The sequence below is a fragment of the Copadichromis virginalis genome, linkage group LG4 (assembly GCF_057382275.1).
Source record: "Copadichromis virginalis isolate Kocher_CV1m ecotype Utaka linkage group LG4, C_Virginalis_male_GT1.1, whole genome shotgun sequence".
Lineage (NCBI taxonomy): Eukaryota > Metazoa > Chordata > Actinopteri > Cichliformes > Cichlidae > Copadichromis > Copadichromis virginalis.
Genome location: NC_140621.1, coordinates 33,813,345 through 33,838,948, shown reverse-complemented (window position 1 = coordinate 33,838,948; position 25,604 = coordinate 33,813,345). Strand labels below are relative to the sequence as shown.

Here is a 25,604-nt window from a genome sequence, read left to right as displayed (position 1 = left end):
CAAGGTCTTTTTTCCCTTTAAATTGCCCGATATGCAGCAGCAATGACAGTCATCTCAGAATGTCATCTAAGCGAACAATTAACAGAGCAGCAAAAATGTGAGGTCAGATATAATTAACATATGTGCTGCTCAGCTATAATTGCTGAAGTCTAAAGCAAGTAATTAAATCAAACAATGAGTGAGTTCTTTCTCTGTAAAAAAAAAAAAAAAAAGGACGAGGGGGAGGGGTTGCACGCGGACGCCGGTACACCGCGCTCCTCTCCGTCACACCGCCCCTGGGACCATCACCGCATATTCGCCGCGCCGCTAAAAGACAAAGCAATAGACACTCTGCTTGTGATGCTACGTGCGCTCGGAGGAGAAATGACGCTCATTCCCAAAGGCCAGCAGAGATCCCTCATCTCTTCAGTCACATGCTTAAGATGCACCTAATTGACGGCGGCGAGATCCGCTCATTATGATACATGCATCTGGCTGGCCTGTCAGACAAAAGGAGGTGGAGGGGAGCGGCATTAAGCGAGTGGCAGGAGCATTATCAGTCCATATTTCACAGGTGTCAGCGGGGACTTGTCCCCGTTTCGTCCTCTGGGTGTCATTTATTAAATGAAGGAATGAAAGGGATGTTTAAGGTAGAAATACAGGCCTGCCCGGACGAGGGATTATACACTGTTAGGGGGAGAAAAATTGCATTTGAACCCCAGATACAAAATCAGGCCTCCGGGGAATTTAATTATTGACCTAACAGCAATTCAAGATCGCATGCAGCCTGCATGCTTCAGGTGCAGAACAGTTTTCTAGGCTAAGGGCTCCTTCAGAGTATAATGCACAAAAGTAAGATTTAGGACTGCGTTAAAATAATTTTCTCTGGAAATGCAACAGTCAGTGGGTTTGCTTCTCCTGTGCTTTCACACAGTGATTCCATAGTTTGTGTTTATTGTGCAACTGATACTTTGTTTCTCTGTCTTCTTTTGAACTTGGCTATAGTGATCATATTTCCTTTGATTGATTTTTACAACACATACACACATTTATTTAAGTGGACATATTTTACTTTTTCTTATTTTAGTTTTTTAAGTTGCGCACACACACACACACACACACACACACACGTCGGGTATTCATATCTTGAAGGGACATCTAATTGACACAATGCTTTCTCTAGCCCCTTAACCCTAACCATCAAAAACGAATGCCTAACCCTCATCCTAAACCTAACCACAACCCAAGTGTAACCCTGTCACTAAAACCACACTTTGAGTCTCAAACAAACACACACACACACACACACACACACACACACACACACACACACACATAATTAGCTCCCCTATGAAAACGTCATTTCCAAACATCCTAGTTTAATTTTGGATGCTTGCATTATTTTAGGACTGATACTGCTGGCTGGCCCTCACGCTCTCCTGACCTAAATCTAGCAGAGCCCCTCTGGGACATGATGTTTTAGTTCATCCGATACCACCAGGTTGCACCTCAGCCTGCCCAGGAGCTCAGCGATGCCCTGGTCCAGATCTGGGAGGAGATCCCCCAGGACACCACCCGCCCTGACAGACGTGCATACAAGCACGTGGCGGCTATACTTGTGTGTATATATATATATATATATATATATATATATATATATATATATATACACACACACTGTAACAATGGATGCTAATGTTAGCCATCACCAAGATTTTAGACAGGAGTTCAGGATGTTAGCAAGTAGTCCCTGTGCGCCGAAGGCTTCTACTGCTCTAAATCCTCTGTTTCAAACATGCTTTCTACTCGTGCTCCGTCTGATATCACTGAGAGTGTAACGTGGTCATCTCAGGCACACAGCGAGAGAACTGGTGGTATTATTAAGAACTTCACAGGGGTTTATCTTATGAAGTAAATGTTAACTCAACAGTTTAGTTCACTATAGCATAATGACACCATGTGAGCTTCAACTGGTACCCTACATGTGACAGGATAGCTATTCTTAGTCTTCAGGATGCTGACTAAATGGTGCTAGAGCATCCATTAATGTTCCCTGTTGCTAATGGTATAATTCCTGGTGATATGAAAGTGTATTTGGCTTTATGTAATGCATGCACTCCACAATACTTTCTGGGGGAGGGGGTGGATTTAAGAGAGATGAGCTTTCTTTAAATGCCTGTGTCACAAAAGTGAGAAACACCAGTGATATCAGACAGAACAAATTTAGTTATTTTTATATGTTGTCACATCAAGAATGTTTAGCATTCTCGCTTCGTGGCAGTAGAGGTAGAAAACAGATTGAAAATTGCACATTTCCATTCATAAAATTCAGGAACTAGGAGTCTCCAGTCAACCTGCCTTGTATATCCTCTGACTGTGAGAGGAAACCCAGGCGTGAAGAGAGTGTACAGCCTCCACGCTGGGAGGGGGAGTCCTTTCAGAGGATTTGTTTCTGTCAAATGAAGAAGGGGCTGGCAACTTTTGACATTATGTTCCCAGCAGACCAAGGATGAGGTCAGAAGCAGAACATCATCTTTTTTTTTTTCCTTTTTCAGTGGTAAAACTCAGCTGCAGAGTGCCTTTTTACACCACGTCTTCTTTTCATAATAAACCAATATGCTTTCAACCTGTGTGACCCAGGGACCAAGGCCTACCTGAGCAATTTCAAAACACTTTGCGTGTGCTCTGTTCTTGACATTTCAAACCATATGAAAATGAAAATGGATCCCAATTAGAGCCGCGGGAAGAACGAGGCCCTCTTGGTTCTCTTAGTAACTAGACGGTTTAAACATTTCCCCCAACCAAATGCCTTGAAAATTGACCTTCTCGTTCTGCGAGCGGCGATAAAAGCAGTCTGTGGTGGCCTCAGATCAAGCTATTTTGATAGTCATCTGTGAGGATGAAAATGTAAGAGTAAAAATAAGGGAGCGTAATCGCACAGCGTATAGCTGCAGAGGCAGCACCTTGAATTTAATGTTCCACATACTCCCAATAAAGTAACATGACATTAACCACTAGGTATTAATGTAAATCACAGGAGTGGGAGACAGTAATAGCCACTTTAGGACAGGTGATTATTATTGAGGCGATTGTCGGAGGTTTGACACACGTACTGAATAAAGTCTAAAAATATAGAAGCAATGTGCCTCCATCCTACAGGGTTACTGACACAAACACACAGCGGTGCTGTAACAGGCTAATGCGAAAGACGCATAAGAAAAGTCTGCTATATTTAAACTTGAGCGCGCCGAGGCAAGGGAGTCGGCCGGATCACCTGTTGAAGAGCATTCATTTGAGCAGGGGAACAAAGGTCAGCATCCTTGCTGGAGCTTTGATTGGCAGGCGGGGGAGCTTGATGCCCACAGCAGCGGCCCAGCGGAGCAGCCAACGGTGGCGTGTGGCTTGGCTGGGCCACATTTCTGACTCAATGCTGACTAACTGAGTGTGTCTGCTGACAGTGTGTCTGACTGATAGGATCACCCCGGGAGGCTCTTCCAGGCCCTTTACAAAGTGTCTCTGATAGGCCAGGCCCGTAGCACTGCCGCGAGGGCCCGCCGACAAATTAAATTTAAGCCCTGCTAATGCATAGCGTAATCATAGAGTGAGGTGGTGATAAATTTTTCAGCGGGGTTACCATGGGCGCAGCAGAGGAAGAGTTCGCTGCAGAATCTGAGATGGGAGGAAGGAGAGGAGAGGCTACAGAAGCAGAGGGAAAAATAGCCGAGTGTGACCTCAGCTCCGTGCTGAAAATCCTACGCTCGGAAGCCAAGAACTCGTATGAAAGAACAACAATAACACACCATTATGAGATGTAACATTTTGCGACGACCTGCGTTTCCAGGGGGAAATTTGAAAGAAAAGCAATTTCACATTAAACTATCTGACACAGTGCAGGTCTGTGGAGTGGAAGGCGAGGGGAGGGGAGGGAGATAGAGAGGAGTGTGCATGTGTGTGTGTGTGAATGGTTGGCGGACGGGGGGGATGCGGGCGGCGGGGATTTTCAGGAGCTTCCTAACGTGCCATTGGCCAACTGGAGCGAGACACACACATCCCCTCCGCCGAGTTAAAAGGGATGGAGTGGATGAAATTTCAAAGCCTCCCCTGCAGACACACGCTCTGCTTTGCACACATCAGCACTGAGATGTTCAAATATTCGACTCTGTCGTTCCAGCCTGGTTCCCTCTCCCGTACGCTAGTATCAGCCATGGTTCTGCTGTGATTAATGAGAAAGCCAAACTCAAAGAAAATGGCTCCACATGCATGTGTGTGCGCGCACGGGAAAATTCTTTCAAGACATCCAAAAGTCAAAAGCCTTTTTTCTTTCCATAATGCTAAAAACTGTCCCTAATTAAAAACGGCGTCTCTGAGTCATATATTTCCCATGATTACTTGCTGCGGGCGGTACGAGAAAGTGAAAGTCACCGAGATAAGAAGGGAAGTGGAAGACATTCACCTATTAAACTCATTCACTTATTATGGCCAACAATGCTTTTCCTATTAGCCGGCACGCTGACAATGTTATAAGACATTCCTGAAATGTACCGCAAAGAGTAACTGTGTTGCCCTTGTACAGACAATACAGAGCCCTCAGAGCTGGAGCGCATTCGCTTCCCGCTCCTCCGCTTTTATTTCCCTGACTCGACGGCTTTGATTTGACCAGCCGTCTCCTTTTCTTTACGAGCATCTCTCGTGCCGAACATCTGTACGGCCACCGTCACACCGGTCGGTGCTATAAAACTAATTAGATTCTAACACACTAAATCAAGTCACAACTCCAAGAGCTCCTCTTTTTTTGTTGTTGTTGTTTTTCTTTGTTTTGTTTTTTTCCCCGTCTTTTTATGATGGCAACATCTTTGTTGCTAAGCAGTAGTTGCTGTGGTGATTTTGCACTGCAGTTCCCAGAGATCATAAGTCACTCAAAGAGTGCGGCCGGTACGGTGACGTCTTCCGTGTACGGTGAATTAGATGACGTAACTTGAAACCTTCGCACCTAGTTATTCTATTTTTTCTTACTTGTGTACACTTGAACAGGGAATAATATCACTCCATGCACTCACTCGCTTCGGTTTCCCCCTATCATATGACAGCTGGTGACCAAAGTGGTAACATCCTTGCTCTTGAGGCTCAGTTATAATTCAATATTCAAACCACAGACGGTCTAATAAGCTTCAGTATTATTGGTGGAATGAGATTGCCGCACACTTTCTTTTTTAAAGTCAAATTTAAAACCTTTTAAAAGCCTAAACAAAGAGAAGTGAAAAGCATTTCCACACAGCAACATTACCAAATCAACAAATGCTTTATCTTTTTGAATGTATCTAAAAGTTCAGAGTCAGAAAACATCTTAAAAATACAGATTGTGTGCAAAAAAACAAAAAAAAACAACAACCCACGGAGCAGTTTAGCAGTCGCTGAAAAGAATTACTGAAAGATTCAGTTTAACAGAACTCATCAATACGTCCAATTTTACCAGTCAGCGTACCAGCAGGAGATGACGGTGTACTAGCAGCAGGCATGAAAGAATCCATTGGCACCTTATCTTTTTTTAATACAAGCATAGTGTGCTCTTCTGGTTTCATACGGGACTTGATTGTTCAGGAACTCATTGTCCCAAGTTTCAAACTTTTTTTTTTGCCTCAAAATTGCTCCTTCGACTTTCAGGATATTCTTGGTATTTTTCATCTCGGAGCCAAATATCTCCAAACTTGTATTTGAAAGCTTATTTTTCTTCCTTTCCTGGTTTGTGTGATACCTTCAGTGAATGTGAGATGAAGCTTTTGAGCACATAATTTTAAAAAAGGCATCAATATAAGATAGCTGCAAATATAGAATGTGATCATCTCAAAATAGAAGACTTCAAGGGTGAAAATAAAAATTTAATGACCTTAAATGTGATCATTGACATGCATTTCTCTTTAAAGATGTGCAGGAACCCATGGTTGTGTCCTGCACATTGAAACGTTGTGATTGTAATTTTGTCGAGCGTCCCACCAAATGCTAAAGTCCCACCAGGAAAACAACAGACTGCAGGATGACCAAAGGTACTGTGACGGCAATGAACCAGACATTTCACTGCCACTGAACTAGTTGCGAGCAGGTCTGCGAGCACTCGTCGGTCGATGTTTTCAGTGCGACTTTGGTTCATTAAGAAATCAATAAAAGATCAATAAGCCGGACTCAAGTTGGCAATTGCATGCAATCAATGATAATATGACAAATAAATTATAAGTTAGCGAAAAATGCAAATCTGCACATGTAATTTTAGAGATAGGAAAGCGGATTTCCTTCACAAATTGTGACAAATGGTAGTTTCTGCATGCTTTCATATAGGAACATAACCAGTTGAGTCCCCTGTTGCACGTGTCGCAGATCGACTGCAACATGTCGGCAGTCTGTCGGCATTTATAAATTAGATGCTAATGGTTTGGAAACCTTCACCAATCAGAGTGACTGCTGCGAGTTGTTTGGAGTCGATCAATAACCGTTGCCAAGGTTGAGGCTGTTGCTAAACCATCACGTGCAATCATTGTGCAACCATTTTTTCCCCTGGTCACAAGAAGGTTGCCGTCCTATTTTTACTCTCGTGTGACTGAAGCATTAACTGAGCTCTCCATTTAGTCACGAGATCAGTATCTTACTAACAAAAGGATTAAAACTCTTAAAGTGGAAATGCTGTTCCCAGCCAAAGCTCAAAGAGCTTTTTTTACTCTCACACATACTCTAGATATTACTAGATTGAGTCAGTATGAATCATAGTTTTTAGCATTTTTTTTTAACTTCTGGCTCTTATTTTTTTTCTTTTTCAAACATGCATTTTGATTTGTTTTGGTCCGCTGGGTACTCGACTTTGGAGTAGAGTTAAAAATGATTTCAAGAGGGAGAACGAGGGATGTTCTGAACTGACGGCGAAAGCTCAAAGTAGTTCTCGGCGGTATAGGATAAAGTCTTTTACTGTATAACACACTACGTGATACGCCACGAGGCGGACACCAGGGAATGGCTTCCTGTCGTTTCTTCCTGACCAGAGATCCCAGAGATGAGAGTCGCGCTCACCTATTGACTGGTCTACCACCAGGTCCACCCCTCCCCGGTTTCCCACTGGTATCTGCACTCAGACGCACCTCCATAATCACCGTCACCCTCGCTGAGTAATTACGCCGATTAATGCGCAGACAGAGCTCGCCTCTGGCTGTGGATACTCTATCAAGACACGCGCGATAATGGATGAGCGTGCATTCTTAATAGAGAATCCATAGCGCCTAAACCTGGAAAAACATGTGTATACTTTTTTGATTACCCACAATCCTCTTGGTGTAGATCATTTACCAGCCCAGAAACAAGAGAACGCGGTCAGGTTCTTTCGCCCTTGTCGTGGCGCTCTCGCTGACCTCTAAAGATGGACAACAAAGATCATATCACGAAACCAATACTAGCGCCAACAGCCTTTGCACAAATTGATTTACCCACCCAGAACTCACTCCCATCTCAATGAGGTGGCAGGATGCTCACAGCATATATCACTGTCACACAAGCACCCTCTAGTGAAATGTGATTTTTATCTTTATGAGCTTTTTCCCCTCCTTTTCGGTACAGCGTGTAGCGGCTTGTGATAAGTGATGAGAAATAAAGGCTTAGCACATTACGTTAATACAGGTGCTCTGTGCGCATATGGGTGCTATCACACAGGCAGAACGACACTGCTGCGGTCGCGCGCGTTCGAAAGCGGCTGGCGAGGCGGCAGGGGGTCGGTGCTATATGGCTCATAGATCACTAGCGTGTGGGTGAGAGTTGTCACCACAGCCAGCGCCTGGCTGCGAAGCACAACATAGTTTATGGCACACTCCTGCTAGACGTAAGCACGAATCGTGGCCCAGGCAACAATGAGGAAAAGCGCACTAAAAATAGATGATAAGCTTTTTTGCGCTCGCCCCAGAAACAATGGCTCCTTTTGATTTTTCATGCACTGAAACTGTCGAACAAAGGATAAAGGAAGCGGCGCGTAATGTCTGACTGGGCCTGTAGTAAAAGATCTGGATAAATACAGGCGAGAGGCCCCCGCTAACCTGAAACGCACCCTCGGTGAAAGCTGGAAAGACACGATAAACGTTGCACTTTCAAGTGTGTTAAATGCACTAAGATAGTCGGGGCTTTCTCTCTTTCCGACTGACAACCTCTGTTACACAGTTAATTACAGCCAACTGCAACACAGCGCAGTGTCAATTATCATGTGCTTTAGCTCTCTCCCAATGGATATTTTTACTGCCTGGGTTTCACTGCTAAAGTTTCTACCTTCTTTTATTGCTATTCTGCCCAGGTCTCGAGGCTGAATTACATTCGCCAGACAGAGCTGTAAAAACAGAAGGGATTTAAGGATTCAGATTGGTGGAGGGTAACCTAATCTTCCGTAATTGGGGGAATGGTTCTCATTTATATCAGCCTACTTTAGAAAGCAAGCTCATCGGCAGGCTACTATCATCCCAGGCATTTTACTCCGACGATTCATTTTCATAAAGGCAGAGGAAAGGGAGGCCGGGCCGCCACCGCTTTCGAACACGCATATTAAACCTAATCGCGATTAATCAGCGCGCCGCTTTGACTTTGCAGGTTGTGGGATCAACATACAGAGCAGAAATGTTGCACAGAGATCCTTCATGTGCTCGCTGGGTTTCGCCCGAGCCGCTGTGCTGCTGGAGTGCTGTGAAATAACACATTCTGGGCTGCGTTGTCTGAAAATGGAACTAAAATGGTAATCCTCTGCCAGGCAAAGCGTTCTCGCCTCGCCAGATGCTTAGTTCTGAAATTTGCCTAATTGCCACGCTCAGATCAATCCCTTTCACTCTGCCAAATGAATCTGCCAAAGTGTGTTGTGAGCGTTTTGTTGGCCCAATATGGGCATTTTTTTTGCCTCGCAAAGATTGGTGTTTTCGTGACTTGCGGTGAAGGCCTCGGAGACTTTTTAGTATTGGTGACATATCTGCACAAGCGGAGGAGCGTCCAACCCTGCTGACCCATGTGCCCATTAGCTATGGTGTTGCAGTGAGGGCACAGGGCCCGTCTTGGCTCCATCACACACACACACACACACCCACCCACTCTTCATATGGCTCAGACACATGTCGTGGGCAGACTAAACGTGGCCCTCTGATCAAAGAGCAGCATGTACGGATGGACGCTGACTTCCTGACCCCCCCTCCCTGCACCCACACACACACTGACTATCCTTTATTGTGTACAGTAGGCACAATCACTGCACTCTAGGCATGCACAGCTCTGTAGTAACGCGTTTTCCTCTTTAAAAAACCAAAACCCTGTCACAACTAATGGTACGTGGGCACAAACACTGAATTTAAAAAAAAAAAATCCTACTCGTGCATCTGCTACTGTAGTCATTAAAACTACGCTAAGTGCTTTTGAGGCTATGAATGGCACACACATATGCTTAGCACATCTTGGACCAGGAGCAACATCCATCTACAATTCATCCCCCATCTGCACGGCGTCACCAGAAAAATGACGGCGGCGTAAAAGTCCTCGCTCCACAACAAGAGCAACGTCGGTTAAAAAAAAGAAAGAAGAAAGAGAAGCGCATCTATCTGTGTGCGCGTGTAAATATGGAAAGTGACGGATGAATCAGAAGTTTAGTCAACAGAGAAAACCTTGGTTCCAGCTGCCCGGCTGTCTGATGAGCCACTCTATGCTTGTCAACAACATCCCCTATCATTCTCGCACAACTATCTACTCACAAAACCAAGACCCGCCCCCTACATCCCTTCGGCAATTCCACCATCCTCCAGGAGAAACACCTCCGAAAGCAGAGCGGCTTGCTCGCAGCGGCGGCGGCAGAAATCCCTTTCCCTCCTCGACTCTTTCCCCCCCCCTCCCTCTCTGCCTTCCCCTCTCTTCTCCTCTCTCTGTATTTCTGTGCATGTCCTCTCTCATTCCTCTTTCTCTCCCTTCCCGCGCTGCTTCTCCTGCTGCCGCCGCCGCTGTGTTTGGCGCGACGGATGAAAACATAAAAGAGGCAAAGAACAAAAAGAAAGCGAAATAGACAAAACCGATGTTGGGGAGGCTGGAGAAGCCAAATTAGCATGAGAATACTCACAGTGTTGTTGCTGAAGGAGCGCGGGGATGGGAGCGCGGCACCGGTCCCTCCGTCAGATACAACCTGCACAAGATTGAAGAGGAGAAAAAAAAAGAAAACCGAGGCTGTGAGAGAGCGGCAAAGCGAGAGGGGAGAGGAGGAGGAGGAGGAGGAGAGAAGAACAGGACAAGGAGGAGGAGGAGAAGAAGAGAGAGGAGGAGGGAGCTGAGCATCTAAGGCACGCACCAACAGGAGCCCAAATAAAGAAATAAAAGGATTCCTCGAGCAATGTGCGTGTGTTTGGGCAGCGATGCTGTGTTTGTGTGTGTTGTGATGAAAGGGGGCGGGGAAGCTGGTTGTCTTTGGGAAATATAAAAACACACACACACGCTCACATGCGGGGTTGCACTTGGCCGCACAATCACATCTGACAGGTCTGATCTGTGGTCCACCTACCTCCTTATCGCTGCCTCACTCTTCCACAGTACTCTGCTCTCTCTCTCTCTCTCACAAACACTAAATCTCACTCGCTCGCTCGCTCTCTCTGTTGCTCACACTGATGCCAGAGATTCGGCCGCTACAGGGGAGCTATCGCCCTCATCACTGTATGTTGCTGGAAGAGGGAGGGCACCGTCGGATCTCCCGCCCGCCCACGCCACCCGGCCCGACCCCTCCTCCCCTCCTCCATCTCCACCTCCAATGTACAGAGAAAGAGAATGCTTCAATTGAATGAAAGCAATCCCAGCGGCATTGAGGCAATTATAGAGGCTGCTGGCACTGTTTTCTGCTTTTTTCGTCCTCCCCTCCTCTTTCTCGTTCCCTTCATCCTCTCCCGGGCTGGTGGAGAGTCTGTTTTCTCTCCCTTTTAGTTTCTCTCTGCTCCAGACATATGCCACTATTAATGTAGCTTCTGTCACTTCAGCTGTTTCGGTCAGATCACCTCCATCTCTGCTTCAACCTCCGAGGCCCAGGTAGAGTTGCCTCTCTCCCTGCCCGTCTGCACGGCTGCCAGATCCTTCTGAGCCCCCAAAAACCTCCTCGAAACCTGACTCTTCACTCCACAAACCCGAGAGCGTAACTTAGTAACGGCACAGCGAAGAACAGAAACGCCCCAGGGAAAACTTTAATAACTATCTCTTAGGCTCCTCCTCGTGCGTTTCTGTCTTTCTCCTTGAAAAATCTGGTGCTACATATATCATCATCAAAAGAAGAGCTGTAAGTCAAACACCTCAGCCTCTAATCAGGTAGCTCTCCCTCCTTCCCCTCCACCCCCGCTCCGTGCATCCCCGCAGCCACTACTGCACTTTATCTCCCCTCAATTAACATCTTCCGAGCGAGCCTCTATTATCTTAACCACACAGAGCAGAGAGGTCCTCCGAGGAGACACCGTGGAGGACGGCTGAGCTGTGGACAGAGGGCTCCCAGCCCTGCTGCTGCCGCCGCTTCAATTCGCAGGCCTAATTAAAGCCCGAGTCAGACATGACAAACTGCGAGCGGAGGTGCAACAGAAACAAACACAGTCAGAGGCTCTGCCTGCGCGGATGCATGTAGCCCGGAGGATTCTCTTTGTGAAGATTATCTGCCAGAAAACAGACACGTCCATGTCAACGTCATGACAACATCATCCAAATCTCCTTTGACAGTTTGCTCACTTTGATTGTGCTTTTCTGTGCAGACGCCACCACCGCGTCGCGGCATCTGTACCAATGCAAAGGCTCAAGGATTCCCATAAAATATTTAAGCGATACAGCGCGTCGATGTCACGCTCGTATACGACTAATTTCCATTTTGAAAATACACCCCCTCCCTTGTGTTCGGTCGCCCTCGCTAACTTCAATTTCACCCAACGAAGCGATCAAACCGCACATTAAGCCATCAAGCTGCCCTCTTTGTCCTTGCTTCCATCACACAACAACACTCACACCTCCACTCCCGCCACAAAGGAAGCTTGGCTATTTGGACGTCTCTGCCGTGGACTTTGGCTGAGGCTAGACTATTAAGAGTATTCTATTACTGTTAGGTTAACCTGTCACGCTTGGATGTGGCTCTCTTTATTGTCTGGCTGCTGTGAAAGGGCAGGGGATAAAACTCAATCAGCGGGACAAACGACCACACATACCTCCATTCATCAGGACCCGGGGTTTCCCCCGGCCACCGCGCCCGCGCTGTAACGCCGCGGGGGCGGACTTGGCTCCTTAAAATTAGAGACCCTCCCCTCAGGAGCCAATCTGTCCAAGGATGGACGGATGGAGTGAAATCTTTGGTAACATCAGATTTCACTCCTTAATCACGACTTGGGGAATAGCAGCTCTAAGAGGGATGAAGGAGTTAATGCATCGACTGAGATCAAGTATTGCAGTAGACAATGCGGGGGAGTGATTAAGAAAGCAGACTAGTGATCAGTGGATGACAGGGGTCAATCCCCTGTTGGGCAATTGGGTAGTGGCCCTGGGCTATGGTACTTAGCCCCAACAAAGCAGCCAGACACTCAACTGTGTGAGTGGATAAAATGTCAAATTCAACTTCACCCTTTGCCAAGGTTCAAAGCAAGAAGATGACAGTGAACGCTTTGGTTATTAAAAAATTCATATCGTAATGAAACAGCCGTGTTCCATCTTCACACATCCCCCTGCAGCAAACACGGCACTCCTTTTTTCATGGGATCCATCAAGGGAGGGCCACAATTAAGTGACTAATTTGATTAGGAGATAATGTGAGTCCCACTTAATGGAAAGGACAGACTTCACAACACAGGCAGATTAGTTTGGTGGATGCCTGCTTATTAATTAAGACAGCCCTCCGTGCCCATATTAAGTCAAATGCACAGATGCAGTTTTAATGGGTCAAACGTAAGACAAATGGAAATTGGGATGTGGAGGAGAAAAAGAGAAGCTGCTAATACTTGACGATGAAAACTAAAAAATGACCATGAAATGTTTTAATTAAACTTGTATTAACGTCTCCTTAAAAAACAAAAAGTTTGGTGCACGCTCGCGTTAATTATCCCTTCGTAACGTAATCGGTAGCTTGTTGCTAAAACGTGCCGAAGCGCTTCTCCTCTTGAATTTCACTGTGCTGCGTCTGTGTTTCCACTGTGTGTCATTGCACACCATGGCAACAGCAAGTCATTACACTCGTTCAAATTACCTCTCTCACTGTCATTCAGGTTTTGTCTCTGATTCTGCATAAGCCTTTAGACGAACTCCTGCTTTTTATTCATGATACGATCGGCATGCTAACGCACTGCTACGACTTACGCCTCGTGCCTCGGAAGATTTGATACAAGCATACAATGAATTATTTATTAATAAACTCATTTAATCTTTGAGCAAAAAGCAAATAAATGGCCCAATTTTCTCCTTTGAAAACTATAAGTAGGCCCGAATTCTTGTCTTGACTGATGCACGGTTCCTGTGAGCAGCTTTTTTATTTTTTTTCCACTCTGGCCTCCTGCTTTCTTTTCTAAAGTCCAACAGATTTTGTCTGTAGCTTGTGTCCTGCATGCCCCAACGGCTGCCCAGTGCACGCTGACAATCAGCCAGATGGATCTCCAGCGCGACGATTTCTGAGTCCCTGTAGAAAAAGGTAAAAACCACAACCAAAAGCATGAGAGATTACTGTATTTGCGGCAGTCCTTGAGTTTGTGCTCGCCGTCTGGCTGGAGTATTCAGCCACTGCAGTGCTCTGTCATTCTGGGCACACAGCACACTCCCAAGCGCTCTATTTACGGTAGCCGAATCCCTGCTGCGTGGAGCAGGAAGGGTATAATCTCCCAGTGGTATTCTGGGTGGTGAATCTGCCGGTGTTGTCTGTGCATACCAATAGCAACCTCACCTCTGTCTAAGGAGTTATAATGTATAGAGAAAGAAAGAAGCGGAGAGCCGGCCAACAGAGCGCTGAGGTGTTGGAAGGGAAACGGCGGCGTCTGGTACCCCCGGTGGGGAAATACATTCGCTCCCACCAACACTACCAGTGCGAGTGTTACCACTTTGGTGTCTCCTACTCGTACCACCTGCGCCTACAGTCGCACCGTGCTGAATTCAATCAAGCAGTCATGTAAAACAGCTACGTCTACGTAGTGTTTATGTATGCCACCACCTGCAGACACGGGGCTCATTCTGAGAGCTATGATCATCTCGCTGCAAGAAAATGTGATGGAATTTCATTTGAAGAGAGCGTATCTGCAAACTGAAGAGGACTGTAAGAGAAGGTGTAGATTAAACTGCTGTGAGACTCGAGCATTTCTCTGACATGGGCTACAAAACATTGGATTCATCTGTATTTTTTAATCTATTTTTCCAGACGTGGTCACTTTGGTATTGCTTTTTTTTCTGGCTCTATTCAGACATACGCCCGACGCCGACAGAATGAGCCGTAGCACTCGCGTTCTGTGCTACCCGAACTCGATCAAAGCCCTCTCGATCGTGCACCGCGCCGACCGATCCTGAGACGGATAATAAAGTTACTGCTGTGTGCTCATTGCTGCTTGGAGCAATATTCATTTCTAATAGATGTTATTGAGGAAAAACTCTGCACCCCCGTTCTAATTTCGTGTGTGCAGAAAGAGCGTTGGTTTAATACATACGCACACAATTTTAATTCTTTCGCCCATGACAGAGTGAGACTCTCAGACTGGATGTCTTACACCAGCAGCAACCATGTCTGAACTGACCAACTCGAGACGCAGGAAAGAGACGTGAGCTTATGCAGTCTTGGGTTTGCCTTTTCTGTTAACATGAAGGCACGCATTTAATCGTGTTAAACCTGAATGCTGCTGTGAGGACTGTCCTTGCAACTTTTACTAATGCCTGAAGCTGACATTGTGGAAAGGAGCGCTACATGGATGCGAGCGCAGACGCATCGCACCGCAATGCCCTGAAGTAACGAAGCGCAACAATGCTACACGACGGCTAGTGTCTGAGGCGTCAGGTGACTTCCCTCTCGGCTATGCGTGCCCGATGAGGCCTCGGCTTCCTTTCTGAATACGATTTGTGCTGAGAACTGGGCGAGCCCAGGGTGAGAGCCAAACCGACAATGCTGAGATGGAGGGAAGATTCAGAGAGCCTCTGTTCTCTCACTGGGGGATCCCCCACATCATTTAGCGCCTCATGCAGATCGCTGCTAGTGGTAACACAGCCCTCTGGGCCTGGGGAATTAATGTACCAAGCAATGGCAGAAGTGATTTATTAAAATAACACAGCCTGATGAGAGAGGGATCAGGGCTGCTCTTCCTCAGCTCAGCCCCATATGTCACAGAGGGAGGAAGTGGAATCATATAGGTGCTACAGCGAAGAGCAACAAAGGAGAGACTGAGAGAAAGTGGAAAGCCACTACACAAATTGTGCAACAGTCCTCGCTGTCATTGCCTATTTATTTACCCTCTTTCCATTTGAGTCAGGCCTTGTATTAAATTGATCCCTCCTGCCGCGTTTTGCCTTGTTGAACAAGCGCAAAGCCCCGTTAAGTGTCTGTGAAAGGCTGGTGATTGTGTTTGCGGCGCCCCGGGTGTGATGTGGCCGTCTGCTCCCCTCTATCTCCCCCGGACAGACGGGATTAGAGGCTGAGAGAGGGGCTGAATGACCCTCTAGGGGGGGACAAGAGACAGGCAGGCTGTGAGCAGCTTGGTCTAGAGCTCACACGCAAATACACAGTGACAAATACAGGCCTGTGCACACACAGACTCTCAGCAGCACAAGCACAAAGTGTTTAAGCTTAGCTTGCCCCCAGACAGAGGCACGGCCATCCGGAGGCTTGGCCACGCGCAGAGGTAGACACGCACTTATCCACGAGCTCGCTTATTAGCTACAGCGGCAGCACCAGTGAAAAGCCTATGTATCCTCTCGCTGCTGGTGATATAAAACATCTGCTGTGTTGTTAAACATCTGCTGTTTAATAGTTCATATCTCTGATATTTTATCATTTTTCATTGAGCTAATCAAGATTTGCATAAATTCCTGCTGATATCGTTCCCGCCTGCTACTGTAGAGTGACAGCGGGTGATTTCATATGTACTGAAATAAAGGAGCCGATGCAGTTTCCTCGCAGAACCTGCGATGGTTACGGGCAGCCCCTCGTCACTACTAGGATGTCAAAAATGGCGATTTTTCTCTAAGCTGCTGATGTCTTAAGTATATGCACAAGGTGTCCTTGAGCATCCTTTATGGCAACAGCGAGAAGCATCTCTGACTCCCAACTCATCACACATGGATGCTCATCATAAAGGACACTAGGTAAGTGTCATATTGCAACATGCAATATGAAAAATTACAAAATCTACTCATGCAGATTTCACCGGCTTAACCCAAACAATTAGTTTACAGCTAACCATTGACAAAAACTAAAAAAAATACAAAGGCGAATGAGTGAAAACCAATCAAATGCTTGCTGCATTGCAACTCCTCCAAGCTCATAATGTTTACGCCTTTATGACTGACATATTTTGGCGTCCAATATTGCCTCTGGTTTGGTCACTGCAGTAAGAGGTCTAAAATTTGCATGCATTTCCATCTTATGCTTGCAAGCTCATCCAGCGTGGCTGACTATACATACAAGGGCGGAGTAATTTCAAATGACTGAACGACAAACACAGGTCGGAGGAAAAAAAACAGAAAAGGAAGTGAAGTGGATTTTTTAGGAGACACTGATATAGTCAGATACAAATTTAACTCCAATGTAGCGGAATCTGAGATTTAAAGCGGCTTTCCCCCAACAAAAATGGATTCCTGGAAAAATAACTGCAGTCTTCACAGATCCCTGAGAGGCTGCCGCACACATCTCCCAGCCTGCTCCATCTGATCCACGGAGCCCCCAGGGGATGTTACTGTACCGCTCCCCCCGTCAAAGCAATGGAGCAGCACTCATTCACATCAAGGAGCACACTTTGAATCCATTCAGATCAGATGATTACGATGCTGGGCACCTTCCTCGGTGGGGCAGATAAGTGGAGAGGCTCCATCCGACATTTACATCTCATACACCTCATCAAACACTGGGTCTTTGTAGTCATGTGTTACATTTGAATAAAGCAAAGCTGGAATTTTTAAGCAGTGTGAAAATTCATCAAACCTTCCATCCGGTGAGGCCCTTGTCTCTCCTAGCAAATAACTCTTGGTTACCTTATTCAAACTGAAAGTGGCAGGGCTCAAATCAAATCAAGTCCAATCAAATTGCGCTCGGGTGAAAAAGTGAGGAGTGGGGACGGAAAGGGAAAGGGCTCAAAAACAGTCACGTTTTCTCAGAGTTCAAGTTCTCTCAACCTTTTAATGGCTCGCTGCTGAAATTTACTAAATAATGCAGGTGAATTTGCACAAAGCTCGTTTTCTTAAAAGCAGCAACAGCTTCGTTAAAGACAAAGTCAGGAGGAGAGGAAGGTAAAGAAGGCAGTGCAGAGACTATAGAGATCAGTGTGAGCTTTGAAGATTTAAAAGGTGTGTTATGTTCAAAACGGCGACCTTTCTTTGTGTAATTCTGTCACTTGATAGAAGAAACGTGTTAGAAAAATGCAAATGTTTATCCATTTACCTGAAAAGGAGGACTAGCTAAAGGAAACCTGAATGCATGAATGCATCCAGACAGAAAAAGACCTGAATGGAGACAAAGGCAGAGATAGAGAGCGAGAGGCAACCACGATTTCTTCCTCTGCCTCCAGCTTGAACTTTCGGGGCAAAGATGAAATAAAATAACAATGGGTTACTATAGAAATAACGCTGGAGCTCATAACTAAGTAGCTGGGAGAGATGGGGAGCATCTGAAGGAGGTGGTGGTGGTGGTGGTGGTAGTGGTGGGTGGGGGGGAGGAGGTTTGGAGGGGGTCCAGCTTTTATCTGTCAGCCGCAATCCTCCATCATCAAAGCTCTTCACCACTTTCAGGGCCAGGATGCAAAGACACCAGTAGATCATTAGTCTCCAGTGAAGAACAGTAATTTATCCGAGTGTTTTTTTTTCTTCTTTTCCACAAAAGTTGAGAGGAGTGAAAGAAGGTTTGTGTGGGTAAGAAGGATAGAAAAAAACGACAGAAAGAGGGAGTAATCTTTTTTCAGTAAGTCAATTTCTCTGGGCACTAACCTAGCTCCCTTTGGGCTAGCGGTGCAGGTATCAAGCCTGCGGTCTGACGGGCTCCTCTCTCTGTGAAGCACTAGCCCTTTGCAGCACATCAATACACTGAACTTTTCCAGCAGAGTACCTGAGCTCTCCTGCATGACCCGCTTCTCCTTTATCTATTCTGTTTAAAGATACCAGTTGCAGGAGAAGGAGCTTGATTACCTCCTGGGACAGCCCCGCTCCTCTTTAAGTTTTCCAAGTCAGAAAGTGTTCAGAAGTTTGTTGACAGATCTCTGCTGCAGCGGGAGGGAGCGATGGACACGGTAACCTTGGCTCTCCAAAGGACAAACTGAGAGTTTTGAAAAGATCAAGCGGGAGGGATTTTGTTTATGCAGGAGATGGACGGGAGCAGAACGGAACGGGGAAAGCAAGCGAGCAAGGGGGAGACGAGCGACTCGAAGGAATAACCTTAACGCCTGACCCTAACAGAAAGGGCATACTGTGGCTCCATCATGCTGTGGAGGGAATTTCGCTGGCAAAGGTCACTGCAAATCAATCACAGTGATCGGGAATATTCGTCTTTATCCTGTGATGAAATATTTCTTTCCGGGTGGGAGCAGATACTTGCAGGATAACAGTACTGCCATCCATATAGCAGGACGGCTACTGACAGTGGAAACAATTAGCTATGCTCCCTTTTAGTCAACTGATCTCTGACTAACTGAACAACTAAACCATGTGTTTGACAGTGTTCACAGCCAGTATATATCAAAAAAAGAAAATATATAGCATTCCTTCTCTTCAGTAGACTTCTAGAGACTTTATGAACAAATGCTACTGTATTTTCCACACTTTAAGGCTCACTTAAAATCCTTAAATATTCTCAAAAATCGACAGTGCGCCTTATGTATGACTTCTGGTTGTGCTTACTGACCTCTAACTGATTTTATGTGGTACACGACGCTCAAAAATCTTTAAAAAATTGTTTTAGTATGACTTTGGTAAGCTATGAAGCCGCACCGCTCGATGGATTGTTGGAGCCTCGCGGAGTAATCTGGGTCCAAAACTCCGCCTTCTTCATGTCCCAAAACAAACACAGCAGCATCACTGAGAGTTACAAACTGTCTGAATTCTGTAATAAAATGATCAGTGTTGCTGCTTTACCAGGTGTAACAATTAAGTCTAACATCCAGGCATCCATGAAAACAGAATTTATTACATTTAACGTTAGGCGTTAGCAGGAAGTTAGCTCGCTAGCTTCCACCTAAACAGGATATAGCATGTTCTGACTGAGAGATTTCTGAAACATTCAAACGTACAGCTCTGCTATCACTTCCAGCATAAATGAAGACAGAAAACTAAACAGCAGTGACGTTTGTAGGGTTACTGAAGTTGGACTAGGTGGTATATAACGATGTGCTACGTGTTTGCTAGCGACACAGCTATGTTAGCATAACATAAACAGTGAAGCTGCAGGATGAACGCTAACTTTCTTCCACTCGATAAAAGTTAACGTGAGGGTTCCTGATGGTTAGGGACAAATGCAATCGCATGGCAGGATGCTGTAAACGGACCAAACTTCAGTCAGGAGAACAACTGAGATAATGCATCCACAATACTAGTTATTACTGCAACAACATGGGAATAGAGCAGCTGTGATAGAATACAGCATTAATGAATCAATGGTACAGAAGTGGAGGAAGCAAGAAGATTGAGTTGAGTAAAGTTTGACTTATCTAACTGTTTTGTTTTGCTTAATGCGCCTTATGGTCCGAAAAATACGGTAAATGATTTTCCTGTAATCTGTCAACCGACTGGATATACGGATCTAGGACTCCCGTCATGGATGTCTGGCCAAGATAAAGCAACATCACTCAAATCCTTTTCATGTGAATACGAATACAGATAATAGTCTGGTTAAAAGCAAGTTGTGCAGAGCTGAACTAAAGGTATTTAGATGTGTCAACCTGCCTGACTAGCTTTCACTCATTCATTGTTGCTGCTTTTGTACAATAGAGACAGAAAAAAACGTTGACGTAAAAGCCTCTGTTGATAAGAAAAGTTACTTAACTTTTACATGAAAGTCTCGCTTAAACAATTCAGTATTTTAAAAAATGCACAAATTGTTTAAACAAGGTGTTTGAGTAACTGTGTGTTTGCAGCTCGATATATAAGCTAAGAAATGTGCACCAGGCAGTGACTCGGAGAATCTTATACTCATCTGTAATCTGTACGTCGTGTTTAATGAGGAAGAATGCCTGCACAGGCAAACATTCAAGCAATTCAGCACTGTGACTACAGTGTATTTGGACAATACACCATACATCTCGTCAAGCCTGTATAATGGATTCGTGTGTCAGGGTGTGACCTAAGGTGTTTCCTGAGGAGCGCTGTGTGTTTCCAGGCCTTCATAAAAGCCCTTTCGTTGTATAGTTGTGTGCGTCACTGTGTGTGTGTCTGGCTTTGTAGTTGCCGGGCTCCACAGGTACACAGGCCATCGATCACACGACGCGGCCATTATACACAGGCAGGGGTGGAGGTGGATAATGCTCCCACCACTGCCACCGCCGGGGCCTCGACCGCTTGAGGGTCAAGCGTTTGGCTGGCCAGCGGTAATCAAGCAGACAGCGGGCTGGCTGTCTGCATGACAAATCATGTCACCGGCACTCATCTGTAGACTTGAGCACGCAAATACACCTGGCCCACCTACGCACAGCCCATCTACCGGGTTGCTTTTGGGATGTAAAAAGAAGAAAATGCGAGAGGTAGCATTAACCAACAACATCTGTCACAGATTGGTTAGAGAACAACCTGCACTACTTTTTCTTAACAAAAACAAAAATGTGTTTAATTCAGGTCCACAAAAGGAAATGATTTCTAACTGATTTCATTTGTTTTTGGTGAAACTGGTCTGTTCTGGGACCTCCCTGGCATTCCAGGCAACATGTAAAAAGCCTGAAGCTTAAACACCAAATTAAAGAACTCTGCAGTTAACAAAGTAGGCATGGATGACAAGAGACGTGTTATTCACTAAATAACAAACAGCAGGAAAAGCAGGGTCTGCGGTGGGTTGCATAGCTGCTTGCAGAGGCACCACAGGTAAAGTTTCAACTGATGTAGGCGGGCATCTGGGGGTACCGTTTGATCTGTAGCTTCTAAAATATGGAGTAATACAATATTATGCAAAAGTATTGAGTCACCCCTCATTTTATTATATTTTAAAGTGGTCTTGAGCAAAGATTCTCCAGGATTTCTGGAGGTTTTTCCCAAGTTTTTGCCATGGACATTGGCTAATTCTTCACTTTTTCAGTACAGTCAGTGCGCTTGACCATTTTAGCAGAAATTTTTTTGTGTGTGTGCTTGTTTGTTGAACCACTTAACACTAACAAATGAATCATTTAAGCATTAAATAGGCAACTAACTCAAAGGATGAACCAGTGTTGAGTGAACACAGGAAAAAAAAATCACATTTTAAAATGTATCTTTGCAAGAAGACAATGTTTCCATTGCTTTGGTTAAAACTATGAAAATTACCAAAGACAACACAGTTTTATAGGCATAAAATAATATTGTTGCTCCAACAAAGTGATTCCCAAAGCACTATTAGCCAAAAACATGGTACATTTTGGCTTGGTGTGCAGTGTGTCCTTATAAGAATTGAAGAAATTGGACAAGTGAAGAAGTGGTAACGCTTAAAAAACTCATATACTCAAGAAACAGAAAAAAAAATTCAGAAAAGACCTGACACAGGACCTGAGAAATGCATCTGACCCTTCAGTTCCATCTACTGTTCGCCAAAGCTTCATTAGAAATGGCCTCAGTGGAGGGTTGGCTGTCAAGAAACCATTGTTAAGGAAGAGAAACGGGGAGAAAAGGCTGAGGTCTGCCAAATTACACAAGAACTGGATGGAAAGGCAACAGGAACTGGAAACAGGTCTGATGAATCCAAGTTTGACATTTTTGGTTCAAATTATCATCAGTTTGTACAGAGGCGGTCACGAGAGAGGTCCAACAGTGAGTCTACAGCCATCTGTGAAACACGGTGGAGGCTCTGTCGTGGTTTAGGTCCATTTCAACCAGTGATGTTGGAGATCTCATTAAAACTAAACATAGAAAATCATAGTCAGATTTCTATCCACCATAACATTTATTTGACAATGCGTTAGGGACGATGATTCCAAACACAATGCAAATGCAGGAAAAACATACCTGGATTGTAAAACACACAATGACCACCGTCAGTCAAGGATTGGCCTCCCAGAGCCCAGATCTTATTGTTATTGAAGCAGTGGGGGATCCACAAGACAGCCAACAACCAAAGAAGGCCTTTGCATGTCTTTTAAGATATCTGGAGAACTATTCCTGCAGACTATGCACCATAACGCTGCCTAAGAATAAAGGCGACCTCAACTAATATTGACATTCAGTCTTCTTAGAATTTGTAAACTCTTTATTTCTCTTGTTTACTGCATTTTAAAGGCACGTTTGAAGGTTTCAATAAACTGCTGCATCTATTTCCCATCTTCAAAGCAAAGCATAACTCATAGAAGAGTGACTCAAGACTTTTGCACAATGCTGTAGATCTAAAGTGCAAAGTTTGGCATTTTGTGTGTTTTTGGACAAAAGCTCTGCATTGCATGAAGATGTAATTTTTATCAGATAGCACAGCAAACTAATTGTTGGTTTCGGTGTCTTCGGGGGATTTGTTTATGAACTAAAAAAAGACAAAGTAACCAGTGTTATCCTTTAAAGCTGCTGCATGAGATATCTCTGCAATAATGCAGTAACCTCATTAACTTCAAACCAGGAAATGAGGCAGAAACAAAGAAGAGCGTTTTATCCCTAATTGCACAACTAGCTGAAGAGTGAAGATTCAAAACGGGCGAGATAAATTTAAACTTGTTCCTGTGAGAAGCGAGCTGGGTTCACCAGCGACAGCTACACTTGCTCAACACCTCCGCCTTCACCAATCAAAAAGACACTTAAGACCAACATGTGTGCATAAACTGATAAAGTTTTGTAGAGAAAAAAGAAAACCCCAATAAAGTATCTTTACATCCAGCTGCTATTTGTTGTCAACACCTGGAACTGGCCACAAAATACTATCTATAGCCTAATTAAGAAAAACAATGCAAATAGCAGGTAAAGACAACAGTCTGTGTTTCAAGTCTAGATTCAGATTGCATTTGGCAAATTTTTAATTTGCTGAAGAACTCGACAATTATGCAAACTGTCGACGAAAAGCCTAAACATCTGCTATTTGAGCTTCCCGAGTGCAGGTGGAGGACTGAGCGAAAGGAAGCGAGCGAGACGCAGATGGGGAAGGAGACAGAAAGAGAAGAAGACAGTAAGAGAAGGAGACAGAAATAGAGGAGAGCAGATAAAGAGAGGGGAGAGGATGTGGTGAGGAAGCAGAGCGTAGTAGAGCCGGCCGCTGGGACTGTGAGGAATGAGCTGGCTGTGCTATAGGAGGCCTTAATGAGCATTCTCTCTAAACCCTGGAGAGTCTCTCTACAGCTCTCGTCCAATCTCTGTCTTTTCTCACAGCCAGCGAGGTGCAGACACACAAAGCTGCTCGTATGATGCCGTATGCACAAGTGCATACAAGAACGTAAAGAAAGGAAGGCACCGCCTCAAACGTGCTCCTGATCGCCCCTGACTGGTGAGCTGGAATTCGTCCAGTTATAATTCACTGTCGCCTCTGCAGGGCACACGGTCGCTTAAATCCTCTCTCATAATGAAACAACATTAACTGGCTACGTGACACAGTTCTCTCTGCTACTGCAGACAACACTAATATCTTGCTCTATTTCAATTCCATTGCATTCAATTGGTACAGTGAAGCCAGCATGGATCCTAATAAACCAATAAACACCTGGGAACCAAAGGGAGAAGTGTGGCAGCTACGCTCAGATAATAGCCACTTTATGCATTAACAAAACACCTGTGGTAATAATGGTTTCCTACTGTAGGTGCATGTGTTTTTTTCCTCTCTGCAGACTAATGTGCCCTTGATTCTCTTCTGACTTATCCCTCCCCCCAGCTGTAGTTATGGACGGAGGGGTACGACAGATGAACCCTGAGCATCTGTGTGCAAAAGCCTCTGGTTTTATCCGCCGCCTTCTTAAAAAACAGCCTCGTTATTTTTCCCAGGGAAACTGCTAAATGACAAGGTGTCCTGAAATATGGCTCGATGCGTGCGGGCCTGAAAAATGGAAAAATGATGAACAACGGGACAAAAAAATTCAGGGAAAACAAGTTGCAGAGGTGACGGGAACAGCTGTAAATCTGGCTCCGGGACAGGGCAGGAGATGAGGCGGGGACGCAATCACCGGAGCAAGCGGGTGTACGCGCCGTGTTTATTTTCTGCCTTACTGTGTGCACAGGTATCTGCTGAGGTTAAAGAGTCGGCAGCCCTTATTTAACAAAACGATTAGACCTCTCCGTTACCTCTCAATTCCAGCCTTGAGTGCCTATGAAGCTGCTGTGCCTGAGCTGGCCGGAACTTGGAAACCATCCAGAGTCTCTGAACAACTCACTCTCATTAACTATTAACCAGTGACTCGAGCCTTAAATCATCTCGGTGGTCCCCAGCCTGCTGACCCTGCTGTGGATGGTGAAGGCAGCAGCGGAGCGCCGTTTCATCAAAGCTAGCCCATCGTACACCCTGCTGATTTAATGGGCTACAATTACAATACTTCTGACACAATATATGGGCAAACATTTATAGATTTTCCTCCCTCCAACTCCACAGCACTCTGCGCCAATACATTTATTTCTCTCCCCCACAAACCTGCATGACGACCACAGTGTTGGTATTACTAAATTACATGTTGCAAATTCAGCTCCGCACTGACCTAGAGGCCCGAGCATATGGTGAGTGCTGCATTGCCCGAGCCTGTTGCACCACGTGTGCCGCACGAATCGACGTGCCGTACAGCAGAGCGTCCCTATAGGTATGATCCCTTATTTCAAACCCCTCCAGGAGGGCTGAAGACGTCACACGCTGTTGTTTAAAACATCACGGTGAAACCATATGGCTGACCTGCTATTTATGTATATCTGGTCTGATTAAGTCAGGCCTAGAGGCCCCAGAGTACAGCCGTTAGTTGATGGTGACTGGAATGGGCTACTAGGACGACACCGCGCTCGATCACGTGCAGTGGAAAAAAAAAATTAGACAACACTCCCCTGAGTACCGTGCCTTGTTTTTGTTCCGTCGTTAAAGAAGACATGCTAATGTGCGTCTCGCTATAAGTGGATCACAACTGAGAGTGCACAGAGCTCTGGGTCGTCATCAATCATGCCACTGATGTTTATTGATTCCGTCCAGACTCATTATGACATCCAAGAGGTGCCTCGTCTCCAACACGTGTCCAAACACTGGTGCAGTTGGGAATCTGGAGATGTTTCGTGCTCGGTTACATGTGTCAAGGAAGGTTTTCGGTCAAAGAGTCGCAGTGGGCCGGTCACGTCACGTCTGCCAGACTCATCTCTAAAGATTT

General features: G+C 45.4%; 1 protein-coding gene across 5 annotated transcripts in view; it reads right to left on the bottom strand.

Moving 5' to 3' along the window:
* LOC146711973 (RNA binding protein fox-1 homolog 3-like) overlaps window positions 1–25,604 on the bottom strand; it is a 435,195-nt gene that overhangs the window by 261,043 nt on the left and 148,548 nt on the right. For 2 of the 5 annotated variants that reach the window (XM_085455037.1, XM_085455038.1), the window contains one exon: window positions 10,082–10,144. The gene's annotated coding sequence lies outside the window, so the exon portion shown is untranslated. The other 3 variants (XM_085455041.1, XM_085455040.1, XM_085455039.1) reach the window with 3 other exon arrangements.